Source organism: Talpa occidentalis, unplaced genomic scaffold, assembly GCF_014898055.3.
Source record: "Talpa occidentalis isolate TD23 unplaced genomic scaffold, MPIMG_talOcc4v2.1 talOcc4.9, whole genome shotgun sequence".
In the NCBI taxonomy this organism is placed as follows: domain Eukaryota; kingdom Metazoa; phylum Chordata; class Mammalia; order Eulipotyphla; family Talpidae; genus Talpa; species Talpa occidentalis.
Window position 1 is genome coordinate 98,376,129 of NW_023605305.1, and position 16,335 is coordinate 98,392,463.

Here is a 16,335-nt window from a genome sequence, read left to right on the forward strand (position 1 = left end):
TTTGACTGGAAATCTTTTCTTTTAATCAATAGGTTATACTGGACTGAAATAAATATTCAATATATTTCAGCAATTGTTTTTATTTTTGTCATTTAAGACACAAAGAGATTTAGATGCAGTTTATGCCATGCCTAAAGTCACTGAGTCTAGTTGTGAGTCCACTGACAGCCACTCACCAGCAACCTCATCATATATAGCATTTTTATCTATGTCTAGAAAGTAAACAGAGGTATATTCTAAAAGTCAGCTGTATGCTTTTAGCACTGACAGGACAGGAAATAAGTTGTGATTATACTGAGGAGAGTTCTGAAAACCAGATAGACAAGCCCCATTCTTAATGATGAGTTACTTTTATCCCCTCATGATAGACTATAATTTCCATGGGAGCTGAGGCTGCTTTGTATTATTCATTATTTTATCTGCAATAACCTGTCTGGTGTTTGACACATAGCAAAAATGAGTGAATAAATGAAGGATATTAAGAATATTAAAAATAAATGAATACCATTAGTTAGAGAAGGGAAAAAAACAAATTGTTGGCAAAAACTGTTGGCCAATAATTATCATGAGCTGGAGTAAAGATGATCAGGGTTGATGCAGGTGTTGGTCCTGGTGATAGAAAAAGTGACCAGATGTAAAAATATACAGGACTTATGAACCAGGATAAGTAACTTAAAAAGAGGAATCAAGGCATAGGCTTTAAGGAAAACAGAACAGAGGCTTCTCAAAAAATTAAAAATATAAATTACATATGATCCAGTAATTCCTCTTCTGGTATTTACAGAGAGCATATGAAAACTATTTAGAAAAGATTTATACAGCCTCCCCTCATTGCAGCATTGTTCATAATAGGCAACAATTGGAAATAACCTAAATACCCATTGACAGATATTTGGATAAAGAAGATGTGGTATATATACACACAAAGGAATACCACTTAGCTATTAAAAAAAAAAAAAAGAAAACCTGTCATTTACAACAAAATGGATCAACATAGTGAATTAATTCAGGCAGAAGCCAAACTCTCTTTTTCACTCATTATGTGGAAGATAAATAAAACTAAACAAGGAACAAAACAAAGCAAAGACAGACTCTTAGAAAACAAAAATTAGTGATACCAGAAGAAATATGGGAATGGGAACATTGGGTGTAAGAGGTCAATTAAATGGTGAAAGATGGAAACTATAATTTTAGTGAAGAATATAATGTAATGTATACATGGTTTAAGGTTATATGAACTATAAGGTTCATATGGTTATAACCCAGTGTTAGTTCAATACATTTTCTTTAAGAAAAAAGACAGGAACCGAAAGATCTAAGAGTTGGAATCGGAGTGACCAAGAAAATCAGAGAACATGAGTCAGATAATGGTAGAAGAGTGATCAGAAATCAGGAAGACAGGAGAAACAGTAGATAGAGATTTTCTTCTTAGAGAAAACAAAGAGAGGAAAGAAAAAAATGATGAATAGAAAAGGGAAATTAAGAATGTCTTATCATATTTGGTTGCATTTAGGACTCAATCTTTGCAGTGAGGATGGAGCATTTAAAAATTGAGGGGGTAGGGGAAATGTGAGAATATTCCATGAACTTTTCTCTGTGGGCTAAAAGAAAGTGAAAGATAAAATTCCAGGCTTGTCCTTTGGCAAGCAGAAACTGGTCATCATAGCAGAAACATAACTATGTATCTTCAGTTAACAGATTTTCTTTTGGTCACTTCCATGTGATCTAAGCTCTCAGGGGATATTCTGCCCCCCAAAATGTGAAGACTTTCAATCTAAAATGGGACCAGAGGATATGATATGGAGGATCTCATGCATGTACCCTCTCAGACTGAGAGAAAAATTTACAGAAAACCAGGACTTATCTCCTTACTAGTGAATGTCTCCCCACGAATCTCTCCCATACTCAAGTCAATGAACTTAATGCTTGGACTGTGGCTGGATGTACTCCTCTTGCATTTCTTTTCCAGAAATACAGTTTGTCCCAAGCTCTCAATGTACTCCCTGCAACTTGCTACAGCATGCATTTTCTGAACTATAATCCTTCTGCTACCCTGAGTAAACTCAATGTCTAGTACTTTTAGCTGGTCTCAGTTTACCTCCTACTTTAGTTTGACAGAAGTTAGAAAACAAGACAGGGAGGAATACCACATGGGATGTGCCAAGTCTCCTAGGACTAATACCTCCTGGGGAGTAGCTTTTGCATGAGAAAGAACCCAGTTTCAAAGGAAAATCCATTGGGATGAATCTGGGTATGTGAGAGATTCTTATTATCTTCACTGGCCTCAAGGTCAAGTAAAAAAAATGAAAAACAAATTAAATTAAAAAACCTGTAATCTAAGGATTTAGGAATTGGGCAGAGCACTTTGGTTTGTGGCTAAAATTTCCAGGATGGGGTCAGATATAAAGATCCAGATTGAAAAAAAGATTCTAGCATTAGTTATTAATATATTATTTCTCTTGGCATGAAAGGGGCAAACAATAACAAGATTTTAAGAAGTTTCATTGCTAAAAATAAGACCATCAAAAACAAACCCAAAACCCAAAACCCCCAAACTGATTCTAAAACTGACTCCCCAAATTCACATTTTCATACAACTATGAAGTGGCTGCTAGATCTATGGCATCTTCCTGTCCAGTGTTCCTCCCCTGGTGCCATGGGAAACAACAGAGAAGATCCTTCTGGCAGGCAGGACCCAGAGAGGCTGGCAGGCTGACTGCAGAAATCCACTGCCAGGGAAGTAATGTTTACTAGCACTGACAGCAGGATATGTTATATGCTCTCAACTAGAGACTACCATGGTTCCCTTTTACTAAATGGCAATTTTAACTTTAACAAAGCTGTTTTTGCTTCAAATATAAATTGTGCTGGGGTTGGTTTAAATCATCACAAGGATCATGAGGAGTTAAAAGTGGACTTGATGGAGAGAAGTAAATATCACCCAGAGAATTGTCCTGAATCTCAAAAGCACCAGTGTCATTAAATGCCCAGGGATGCAGTGATAGGGTGTCATTTGGGGTGGACTCTTACTGGGGAGGGGTGGCCACAGGTGTGAGAGAATACATTATATTCAACACAGCAGGTTTTATTTGTATGTTCTGAGCCAAGCATAACTCTGTTCTCCTTTCCCCATCTTCTGAAAATAGACTCTACCTTCTAGCTCTAAAGCTCAGGGAGACTCCCAGACAAGGCTAATCATAATGATCAACTACCATGAAAATCCTTCACTGGAGCTGGGAAGGTAAAAGTTGATTTTCTCATTGGTTCCTAAACTGGAAATAAGTGTGTGCAGAGCAGCTAGTGACCATTGACTGATTCCTCACTTAACCAACCATCCCAGCCCCACCCAAAGGTAGATGCACTGGGGGAAAACATAGCAGAGAGAGAGGAAAGTAAAGATGTAAGATGGGGACAGATGTAGGTTACAGACTCTTTTAAGCCAGGTGTACTGCTACTGTGCATGTAATCTAGTAACTACCACTTTTTAGCTTAAGGAAATTCAAGTTATATTCTGGTTTCTATCATGTAGAAACTTGACAATTATTACATGTGAAACAAAAATTGCTATTTTTGATATAACTTCTTTTTTTTTTTTTTTTTTTTAAAATAGAGGCATGTTTTATTTATTTATTTATTTGTTTGTTTGTTTATACATGCACTGGGTACAGTCAGAAGCGCGGGAGGGTGAGAGAATTCACCAGAGGCAGAGCGGGGAGCAGAGCAGGCAGAAGGACCGAAGTACACTGCTGAGGGGAGCAGCGGGCGGCAGGAGAGGTCTGCGCGCCATGTGGGACCCTCCTCTGGTGGCCGGGGAGCAGCCGGGGATCGAACCTGCGTCGCAGAGGCTGCGGGCAGCTTCGCAACCCAGCGCTCAACCGCTGCGCCACCGGGGAGGCCCGATATAACTTCTAAGCAATATTTTTAACAATCAAGTAAATTTAAGGGGGGAATAACTTTATACATTATTTTAAAATACTAAATGGTTTAAGCAATCTAAATAATTTAAAACCAATGGATAATTTTGAAAATATAGGTTGCATTCTATATGATGCAAAAATAATTTTATTCTTTATTAAAAGAGATCAGGATTTTTCAGAGTCAGATAAAACATATTAACATTAAAAAGACACTGGGCATAATTGAATCTTACTTTGATGATTAGAAAGCCCTTCAAGTGTTTTGCTATGCTTAGTTTTCAATCAAGTTAGAGAAGACAGGCTATTTTTTTCCTATGTAAGAAAGAGAATTGATGGGTATTTTAAATAGTGAAACATCATGAAATGTTACCAGAAATGAATATCCGGTGAAACATTTTTAATGGGTAATGTTTCCTTATATTACACTCTATTTATGCCATTTGCAGTGCCCTATATTTTATGGCTCATATTTTTTAATACTATTGCTTGAGTTTATATGTAAAAATCAAATTCTGTGTGCTGTTTGAACTACATCCTACATTTTATGATATACATTCATATGATGTTAGTTAGTGGATCAACAAGCAACTTATCACCTACCATGTTAAGTACTAAATGACTCACAAAAGGAGTTAACATATTACTTAGTCTTTGTTCATTCCACCAATATTTCTTGAGTACCTACTATGTGCTAGTAACTGTTCTAATACAATATGGATGAATAAAACATAAAAAGTCCCAATTGCCATTCAACCTACACCTTAGTGAAAACCAACAAACAAAAAAACACTAGAATTATTTCAATATGCAGATTATTGTTATGAAGGCAATAACAGAGGGAAGCATGGTGGAGAAATTTGTGTGACTAAAGCTCTAGCAGATGATGAGCAAAGTGCTCTCAGAGGTAAGAGCTGGAAGATAATAAAACAACTCACACTGAAGAATAGAAAGGGGGAACTGAATGACAGTTAACATTTCAGGTAGAGGAAAATGAATGTGGGACTTCAAGGTGGGCATGATCAGGGTATGTTTAAGCAAAGAGAAGAACTGTGAGGATGAAATTTTGTGACAGGAAAAGAAATGAATTGATAGAGAAAATGAGAGGAGTAGGCAATTGCCACATCTTTGATACTAACCCCTGTAAGAGGTTGAGCTTTATTGTAGACATAATGGGAGGCCACTGAAAGGTTTAAAAAAGGTGATCAAATGAGCATATCACATAGTCTAGGATTCACTCAAGAAGTTAAGGATGAAGGTATAAGTTTTAGAGATTTCAACCTATAACAGGATTTAAAGCCACCTGGCTAGGTGACTTCACAAAGGGAAGAGGATAAAATAGAGGAAAAAAAAAAGTATGAGATTGATGTCACAGATACCAAGAGAGAAGTGTTCAAAAATTAAGGAATGATCAACTTGATGAGTGCCTCTGAAAGTTAGTGTAACAGCACAAAAAAGTATCTACTCGATTTGACAATACTGTAGCCATTGGTAAGGTTTCCAAGAAGGGTTTCGGAATCAGGGAAAACAGAAGTCAGCCTGGAATAGTTTGCCTGAATAGAAAATGAAGAAGTAGAGTAAGGCAAGACACAAATGTCTCTAAAGAATTTATTGGGCTAGCTAAAAGAGAAATGAGGCAACAGATGAAGCATTGTGGGAGGTCTTATGAGAGATTTTTTTTTTCTTAATATTTGAGTATATTTGATGCTGGAGGAAACAACCAGGAAAAAGAGGAATAAACTATTGAGAAGGCAAGAAGAGAAGATAAACCCAGCACATCAACAGAGGAAGTAGCATTTGACAGGAGCAGAGGCATTTCCAGGTAACAGAGTGGAAGAGAGGGGTAAAAAGAAAAAGAACAGAAATGGATATGACTGAGTTTTAGTATGGCAGCGGTTCTATCCTGCCAGCTGATGTAGCCACTGTTGTGTATTTGGAGGGGGCTCGGGAACCCCCCCAAGAGAGGTTATTAGTTGTCGGCAGATGTAAAATCCCCTTGTCCTCAAATTATCTGGGTTCACTGTGACATGCATGAAGTCTTTGGAAGCACATTTGTTCCCTTTATGTGTAGTCCCAGATTATCTGTGTTTTCTGGAACCACCAATGCCTGAGCAGCAACTCTAGACTGAATAAATGACCTCATTATTTATCATTTGAGATGGCACTACATCTCTAGGCTATTCTCCCTATACCCAGGAGTCTACACAGAATGTCTATTCAGTGCCTTTTTCCCAGTATGATTATAGCCAACCCGATTGCTACTAAGCTTTTAAACATGAAGCCAGGCTATCAGCGTCTGTGCCCTCTCCCACAGGATTCCAAACCTCTGTTTAAGAAAAAATGCCTGATGAGCAAAAGTCTGACAGTAAGAAGGCTAATGGAGCTATCTCATCTGATGTAAAATCAGATAAAGGTTTCCCCATGTCCACTCTTGCTGAGAGTAGTTTGAAATCAAATGGTTATAGTAAAGACAGGAAATCAAGAATCACTGAAAAAAATGGATCAGCCTCCAGTCCCAAGTGTAAATTTACCAGGTTGGATTTTCCTGAACTGCAAGGTCCAGGGAACAGCGAGCGATCAGAGAATCAAAAACAACCCAAATGGGGACCTTTACACTCTGTCTCTATCAAGATTTCAGTGTTATCAGAGGGTGAAATAGTGGTGAAAAAATATAATCTGGTTGAATCTGTAACTGATAATGCTGCTACCAATCCCTTTTCATGTACAAAGGAAGTGTCTTGGCAACCCATGTATTATGTTGTTCAGTAGACATTATCTAAAAAACTGTCACCAGCCCCTAAAAACATTATTTCCATGATAAGCTTAAAGATGTTTCCTTCATCAACAGATCCTAAAAATCTTCTCACGTTTTATCTTCAGAGCCTTCCTACAAAGAGAAATACACTGCCCACCCCACTAAAATGTTCAAAGCAGCATAATCCTGATCCTGAGCAAAGAGAAGTCTTGAGAAAGAATGAGAAAAACTCAAAATCTCATTGAAATTGAAATTCTTGATAGTTCAAGAGCCACCAAAGATTGAAGAGGCAAAGGAATTCCCCAAACTGACAGCTGTATCTGAAAAGAGACAAAGTAGAGTCCAAAATTTCATCTATAGCAGCCACAGAGTAATTTTAAAAACGGTGCAATAAAGAGCCAAATTCTAGTTCAGTTGGATTTGGGGGGAATGTTGATAACACTGGAAAAGCAGGAGCATCCCAAAATGCAAAACACTCCTCCAAACCTGTGGTGTTCTCTGTGTGGGTGCAATGCCAGTCCTTTTCAAAGAGGCTGGTCTGGGAAGTAGTGTCATGAGTTCAGCCAGGTGAACACCATGCACAACCACCAGAACTCCAGTCTCCCTGCCACACCACCCCCCATGAAGAAACTGAAGCAGGGAAGGTTCCCAAGATTAAGAAGCAGACCTTGCAGAAGATTATGTTGAAAGAATGGCAGGAAAGAAAGCAGCAGCATCTCCAAGAAAATGCTGTGAGCCTGAATTCTGCTAGTGATGATCTTCCAAAACATAGAGAGCTGCGGTGCTGACCAGCACTGGAGCAGGCTGAGTCCTCAAGGGGATGGACACTTTGTCCTGTCTGCTGTTTCTGCCTGGAGAACAAGTCTGAGAGAGGGGGTAGGGGCTGAAATTCAAAGGAGGGAGAGGTTGGCCTTCTGGCTGCTGACAGCACCTGCCATTCCAAGACCCACCGTGGGAGATTCAGGGATTATTGCAACCTGACGCTTAGCAAATGAAAATGCATACATTGTGCAAAAATGAAAAATGATGTAAGAATTATATAAAATAACAAAAAAAAAAAAAAGAAGTGGGTAGCCTGTCTTAAGGAGCTGCTGAAAGACGTGCTCTGTTTCTAAGAACCGTATGTACCAGAAAGATCTAGTCAAGGCTAAGACCAAATGCTGAAGTGTATTGAGGATGAAAAAAGTTCTCAAACATCTGAAGCTCAAGAAATTGAAATACATCATTATTTTTTCCAACCGTGAAAAGATGCAGTCTAAAGGTGGGCTGTCCACCCTCTGGAAACCATTATTGACTAGACAGCAAGAAGAACATCTCCGTGTTTGCTCTCCACCAGGAGGCTCTGGGGTGCATTTGAACTGTCTGGGTAAATGGCCAGTTCCATGAGATGTTAGAACTTATAATGGCGCCGGGCAGGCATACAAGGAGAATGTATGGCAGGAGTTGGTGTCAGAGCCTTCACGATCCCCCCAGGCCAGGCCCCAGCTGTTCTGCGAACCATGACCCTTCCTACTTCTTGAGCTCCTGCTGGAAAATAAGACCCACGCTACACTGTAATCTGGAGGAAACATCTGGAAGCATACAATCCATGTACATACCCTGCAACTGGGAAACTCACTGGAGGTTTCAACTTCTCAGATGATGAACTTGGATTTGTAAGAAGAGTTCTTTTACTGTGTGTGCTTACTTGGGATAAGAAGGGGAGGTTTGAAAGACTCGAGGGCCTTTTTCTTGTCAGTTCTTCTTTGTATGATTCTGTAATTGGGAGATTAGCTAGTGAAGGGCAGACACAACAGCTTTTGTGGGCACCCAATCTGTGTATCCTGAATGGGTACTTGGGTGAGCTGGAGGAAATCTTTCCTAAAGCCTTAAGACAGCTTTGGCTTTTGAGTACAATGAGTCCGGAAAATACTAGAAAACATGGTTACAGAGGTCTTAGCTGCTAAGGACACTGCCTCTTTTTTTTTTTTTTAAAGATTTATTTATTTATTTATACAAGCACTGGATATAGTCAGAAGTGCAGGGAGCATGAGAGAATTCACCAGAGCCAGAGCAGGGAGCAGAGCAGGCAGAAGGACCGAAGTACACTCCTGAGGGGAGCAGCGGGTGGCAGGAGAGGTCTGAGCGCCATGCGGGACCTTCCTCCAGTGGCTGGGGAGCAGCTGGGGATCGAACCGGTGCTGCAGAGGCTGCGAGCAGCTTCACAACCCAGTGCTCAACCGCTGCGCCACCGGGGAGGCCCTGGGACACCGCCTCTTAATTGCCAAATAGCTGAGCCAAGTTTGCTACTGGAAGCCTCAATGGGCCTGGCCTGGTACGAATGGGGTCCAGGAGTTTTCCCTGGCAGGTGAGCCTGGGGGCTGGTATTAGCTCAGGGAGTATGGCTTTTCCTACAACATGGCTTTTCAGTGGGAAGATCTGGGAATACTGGAAGGGTGTGCTAAAATGAAGCTCACAAGGAATGTTGGTTCTCTAACCTATGACCTTTTGATATGAATTATTCCTTTTGGAAACAATGCATACCAAGGTTCTTACATTTCAGTTTTGATAATCTAGAGATCTTTTATTTCTTTTTTAAAAGACTATATTGTGAATGTGATTTCTGTCTTACAGTCCAGATGGGTAGTTTACTTTTTTGTATTTTTCTATCAGAAAGAGGGCTTATTATTTTTTTTTTTTTAAAGATTTATCTATTCATTTATACAAGCACTGGATACAGTCAGAAGTGCAGGAGGGTGAGAGAACCCACCAGATCCAGAATGGGGAACAGAACAGGCAGACTGAAGAAATACACTGCTGAGGGGAGCAGCGGGCGGTAGGAGAGGTCTGTGTGCCATGTGGGACCCTCGCGGGTGGCCAGGGATCAAACTGCCGCTGCAGAGAATGTGGGCAGCCTTTGCAGCCCAGCGCTCAACTGCTGCGCAACCAGGGGAGGCCCAGGCCTATTAATTTTGAATAGTGATTATTTAATTAAGAAAAATAAGGATGTTATGTCAAAATGCTTTCCAGTGTTTACATTTTCTTTATGAAGTAGTAAGGTCTCCTGCTAACAATAAAGAGAACTGGGGATATAGGTTTAGAAGTATGAGGGAGAAATGGGGGCATAGAAATAATTATCACAGGCCTCCCCGGTGGCACAGTGGGTTGAGCACAGCACTGTGAAGCTGTCCGCAGACTCTGCAGCATGGGTTCGATTCACAGCCTGCCAGGGAGTGACCCACAGGGTGCAATAGACCTCTCCTGTCGCACCAGCTGCTCCCCTCAGCAGTGTCTTTGGTCCATCTGCCTGTTCTGCTCCCCACTTTGTCTCTGGTGAATCCTCTCACCCTACCATACCTCTGGCCTGTACCCCAGTCCTTGGATAAATAAAAATAAATCTTTAAAAATAAAAGAAATCATCACAGAAACTGGGAAGAGGCTTAAAAGTCTTAGAAAGAAATGTTAATATTGAAATAGTAATCTAAGAAAGTGACAAATTGACTAGGAAACTATGGTAAGATCACAAGGGTGCAAAGGCAGATATATTTAATTCAGATCAATATGTTTTTGGAAAATAAGATTAATGAGCAAAGTCATCAGAACAAGATAATTTAGAAAACTGGAGTACATTGATTAGAGCCTCTTCATATGTATGACCATAAAATGTAAATTTTAAATACTGAGACTCATCAAGATGTTTTTTGGTACTTTAGTCATTGAAATTTGGTGAGTTCCATGAAAACACATTCTTATATCTAATTCAGCTTTATAGAGAATACTTTTAAATTACAATTTTACATAGTATTGGTTTTCCTCTTAACTAGGGAATATACCTTAAAATGTACATCTTGTATAAACACCTAACTTCTATAAGGCAATTATAATCATTTATGAATAAAGTTCTACAGGTTGTGTCTCCATAAAAATAACCCCAAATGTTAAAACCACAGGACTCTTTGTGGAAAACAATTAAAAATGTAGTGTTAGATGACTTTCAATTTTACCCTTCAAACTTTTAAATTAAAAAATTACAATTCATGGACAATTATTTTTATAATTACATTTTCTTATGGAATAAATAAAATGATTTTATTAAATACTTTATTAAAACTGAATTATAATAGAATTTACAGATTGAAAATTAAGATGAAGAAATTGCCAAGTGATAATAAGCAGGCTGTCTGGTCAAATGGGAATTTAAGCAAATTGGCATTTGTTTCAAGTCTATGCTAAAAATACATCTTGGCAAGACTCTATTGGTATTCTGTGACTATATTGTGAACTACATTGGAAATTCAATCAACAATTCAGTTTCAAGACAAACCACATTTTATAGTAAGGAAAGCTTCAAAGTGACAAAGGTGAACAACAGGAAATTACAAGTAGCTGAATTAGGTTTCGTCAAACGATTTAAAAAAATCATTCCTAACATTACCAGGATTATGTCGAAGGGGAAAATCGCATGGGGTATGTGATTTTCAAAGGAATTTTAACCAAGAAAATGTTTATTAAATATTAATTTACTGTACAACATGCAAATTTTAAATGCACTTTATGTCTTAGTGCAAATATAGATAGAGGTAGGTACACTTTTCCTGAGATGTACACATTGAGAGTAAGATATCAAAAGCAAAAGCTCTTCACATGTTATGATCATCGCTTATGTAATGGTTGCAAATGAGAATAGTATTCTTAAAATTTTCTTGTATTATTTTAAAGTTCATCATTTTCTTTATTTACTTGGGGACAAACACATGTCTTATTTATGCAACTATTTCTAATGTAGAAAAGTCATATTTAAAGTTAAATAACATGCACATCATTTCCATAAAAAATCAGAGATTTTCTCCACTAGAGCAGGGACACCAATCACTACTATACACTACTGTATACTACACTACTGCTACTTCTTCCTCCTTGACCATTTATTAATATTTATTAATACATTTTAATTTTAATTTCTGTCTTCACTGTGCTAGCATCTGTCCTCCCTAAGGCCATCTGTAACCTTGGTAAACATTAGATATTTTTTAGCCTGAATCTTCCCTAGAACCCTCTTAGCACTTAAGACTGCTAACCTCCTCCAGCTTCATGAAACTCAATTCCATATGAATTTTTGGTGATACCATTTTTTCTTAGTTTTTCTATTTTGGTTGTTCCTTCTCAGACTTTCCTATCTCTGGTCATTTTTATCTGGGATCTATTCATGGTCCTCTTTTAGTGTTGCTTCACACACATTCTTCACATCTTAATCACTATGATTTCAAATATCATCTCTACATAGAACATTCTTCAGTGTGCTCCCCTAATCTATATCATTTTCCTAATTGCAAAATCTGCATATCCAACTACCTTCTGAGATCTACATTCAATTTGCCCCAAAGCAAATTTTAAACTCTCTAACCTAAATTTCATATTTCTTCATATTAAATATTCTTGTACTCCATCCTTTTGATCCAAATTAGGAAATTTTCTTTCTTCATTGCTCACTCATTGTCCACATCCCATTTAATCAACAAGTACTCTTTAGTCCACTGGTTCTCAAAGTTGGCTGAACATTGAAATTATTGTTCTAGTCTGCCCCCCCAATATCTCTTTTATGTGTCCTTGGCTCTTGATTGTGCTCCTCTGCCCCCCTAGTTACTGAAGTAGCTTTCTTATTAGTCTCCCTAGCTCTGATTTCTGTCTATGCCATCTGCTGAATCCTTTTAAAGAGACAAAGCTGATCATATCACACTTCTGCTTCAAATCCAACTTCAGAAAAAAAAATCCAAGTTTTTAATATGCTATACAAGAACATGATGCAAGTTTGCTCCAACTACACTGAGTTACTTTGTTTCTTGAATGTAGCATGCATTCTTCACTCTCTTGACCATATGTCTATTCCTTTTGTCTGAATGAATAAGGAATGGTCCCTGTGCTCTAGAAGCATATGGTATAATAAAGGAGACATATGTAAATTGATACAAAAATAATTATAGTGTATGAACCAGGACGGAGAGAGAACAGAAATGAAAGGATGATCATTTGTACCTGTGTGGCTCATGGAAAAATGACTCCACCAATTCTGAAATCACCCAAGTGTATTTACTGGAAATTGATTAGAAAAGGGACAAGAGTACTCCAGGTGGCGTGAGCAGCAGGAGCAAAGGCACAGGATATTGTTTTTAAGGAATATGCTCTGTTTAAAGAATTTCAAGTAGTTCAGTGTAGCTTTGGGAGAAATGAATGGCTATAATTCTTGGGCAACAGAGCTGGAAGTACAGGTGGGAACCAAGTTTATTCTGGAAAAGACCTAAAACAATGGTTTCTAATCAACTGCTCATTTTGCATTTCAGTTTTAGATCATTTCTGTTTAGTAAATTTCTGTTCCTTATTTGGTTAATACCTTTTTTTAGAAAAGATCTTCTTTGCTACCCTTTCCTTCCCTGACTATGTCAGGCACCACTTTTTTTGTGATCCTACATAATCTTTTGCATTTCCTATCATATAAGTTATTATATTCATTAGTTGTTTGTATGTTTTCAAAAAAGTGTTTTTGGGGACAGGACCCATTTTTCATCTCTACCTCTAATACTTAGTTTTGTACTCTGTACATAATTGAGAATCAATAAATATTTTCCCTAAAGAAATATTAAAATTGGAGCTGAGAAAAGGCGTTCCAAGCAATATATATTTGTTATTGCTAATCCCAATATCTAACAGTAAGCAAATTCCTACATCCTACAGAGAGTGAGAAGGAAAGATAAGTGATACAAGATGATAGGTTCAAGAACCCCCTATAATTTATATTCTTAAAGTCAAAGAATAATAATCTGTTGTATGTGTTTATATATTTAGTATATAAATATTTTCACATTATCTTATTTCTCTCAAATACACAATAATTTAGAGAACCTTATAAAGAGAATAATGAGCTCAAGTAATTTAAATTATTTTAGCAGGGTCAAGATAATCAATAGCAGAGGCAGGGATTAAATTCAGGTCTTTTGACTCCAAGTTCCTCTCCACTACATCAAGACTTCACCATATTGATTTCCTATCTTTTCAGTTTACTTTGGAGATTCTAGTTGACTTTGAGTCTTCAACCCTCTTGTAGTAAATTATTTGAAAAAAAGTGTTCTCCTCTCTATATCCATGCCCCATTTGCAATGTAACTTTGCAGCTAATCTCATCAAGTGGGGGATTTATTTTACCACCACTTGAATCTGTGCTGACATTGGGATTTGTTTTAATCACCAGAACAAAGGAGAAGTGATTTTATGCCAGTGTTGAGCTAAGGCTTGAAGAGGACTTTGTCCTCTCCTACTTACTCTCTGGAAATCCTGCCTAGAAAAGTACTCAAGCTAGCATAGTGTTCTGAAGGATCAGAAACCTAACGGGAATAGAGATGAATCATCAAGCTGAGCTATTCAAGGCTGGATAGCCCCTAGGCTACCTGGAAGTTGACCACAGAAAGAATGAGACCAGCTGAAACGAGAAGAACCAGACAGCTAAGCCCAGTTTGAATTGCTAACTTGCAAAATTGCATGCTAAGTTAATAGTTGCTTCACTCCACGAAGTTTGGTATATCTTATTATGCAATCAAAGTTAACTGATACCTCTAACTAGTAAGTACAACAATAAGAACTAGTATATGCTGTGTACTTGCACATGCCAAGCACTGTGTAAATATTTCACATGTGTGATCTTTAACCCTATTTTAAAAGATTAAGTAACTGCTCACTTTGCCCAACATATTTACAGAAAAACTTGTGGATATATTTTTATACATGGTGGATTTTAGTCAATGTGTGCTAATTTCTATTTCATTCTGAGGGGTTAACCCTATTTCTGGTTGATTATTTTACTGTAACTCCATGAATACCAACAAAATAAGATAGGCAGATGCAATTGCTTAGGAAATCATAAAGTCAAAGGGAAGATCAAGTGAACAAGTGCTTCCTGAGCACTAAAACATGTTAACGGATGAAAGTAGGGTAGTGTTACCCCTTAATAATCTTGCCCCAAATAACATTGCTATCCTTTATAGACCAAAGCGATTCCCCTATAGATATAGCTTACCAGACATGCTTTAAAATTTTCATTCTTTAAACATAGGGGTACAGGTGCCCTTTTGAATTAATGTTTCTGTGTTCTTAGGGTAAATATCTAGGAGTGGAATTGCTGGATCATATGGAAGCTCTATCTTTAGTAGGTTGAGGAATCTCCACACAGCTTTCCATAGTGGTTGGACCATTTTGCACTCCCACCAGCAGTAATGGAAAGTTCCTTTTTCTCCACATCCTCGCCAATATTTGTTGTTGCTAGTTTTTTTTTTTTTTTAATATGTGCCATTCTCACTGGTGTGAGATAGTATCTCATTGTAGTTTTGATTTGCATTTCCCTGATTACAAGTGATGTTTACAATAGCTAAGCTATGGAAACAACCCAAATGCCCAAAAGTAGATGACTGGATCAAGAAGATATGTTACATATACACAATGGAATATTACTCAGCAATCAAAAAAAATAAACTCATGTAATTTGCAACAACATGGATGGAGCTGGAAGGGATCATTTTCAGTGAAATAAGGCAAAAGAAAAAGAAAAATATCGGATGATCTTACTCATAGCAGAAATCTAGAAAAACTAAATAAAGGACCAGGAAAAAGACTAATTATATAAATACAAATCAAAATCAACAAGCAACTATAAACCAGAGACACACTAATGGCTGGTGGGGGGAGGAGGGATCAGGGCCAAAATAAGGGGGGTGGATATTGTACAGGAAATATAACCAAAATGAAAATGCATACACTGTGCAAAAATGAAAAATGATGTAAGAATTATATAAAATAAAATAAAATATTAAAAACAAGTTTTCATTCTTTTCCCCATGTCTATTCTTATACCCTACTCCTCAGCTAGTATATCTCCAATTCACTCCTCAAGGTATGATTCAGAACTGACTTCTCTCATGCTATCCTCAATGATCTCAGAAATAGAATCACTTTTTACTGGGTATTTCAGTGTAATGCACCTATCTCTATTCTAGTTCCTGTTACACTGCTTCACAGATCTGTGTTTATTTATTATACTATCTTTTTAGTCCACTCAATGGGGGAATATAATAATTTTTATTTATTTTCTTTTTCTTATTCATTTACGCAATGAATGATATCTAATATGCATATAATAAATGTTTATAAAAAGGTCATTTTATTGTTGTTTTATTAATTTTCCCTGTTTCAACCCTGTAAAGACTGTAATACTTGCTATAAGTATGGAATAAAAGTGTAAGTATGAAACTACCATGGAACCATATATTTTTCTACCTCTAAGCCTTTAATGGTCTTCATGATTTTGGTGCTGACTTTAATCTCTTATGTCTAACTGGATTTGGATTGTTGTTCTATCACTGTTGACCCTTAACAGAGGTGGCAATAAGTCAACTCAAGTCATGAGATTTGAATTCGCTGTATACAAAAAAAGGTGTGTTTCCTACACAAAACCTGTGTATGAGACTTGAATTTAGAGCCTTTAAAAGGCACATAAGGGATGATTTCAAATATGTTGTTAAGTATATATATATTCTAATTTTAAATATTTTCTATTTGGGGGTTTAATATGTAGTTATTTATGAGCTGCCTTTATAGAATAACAAAGCTGATAATATAGTGTTAAAATGTGATATAGGAATTTAAA

At 37.4% G+C, this 16,335-nt stretch overlaps 1 protein-coding gene and 1 pseudogene across 1 annotated transcript in view; one reads left to right on the forward strand and one right to left on the reverse strand.

Annotated features, from left to right (window-relative positions):
- Nucleotides 1-16,335, reverse strand: part of DPYD (dihydropyrimidine dehydrogenase) — a 743,206-nt gene that overhangs the window by 273,420 nt on the left and 453,451 nt on the right. The gene's annotated exons all lie outside the window — the stretch shown is intronic.
- Nucleotides 6,061-8,328, forward strand: LOC119235851 (selenocysteine insertion sequence-binding protein 2-like; annotated as a pseudogene).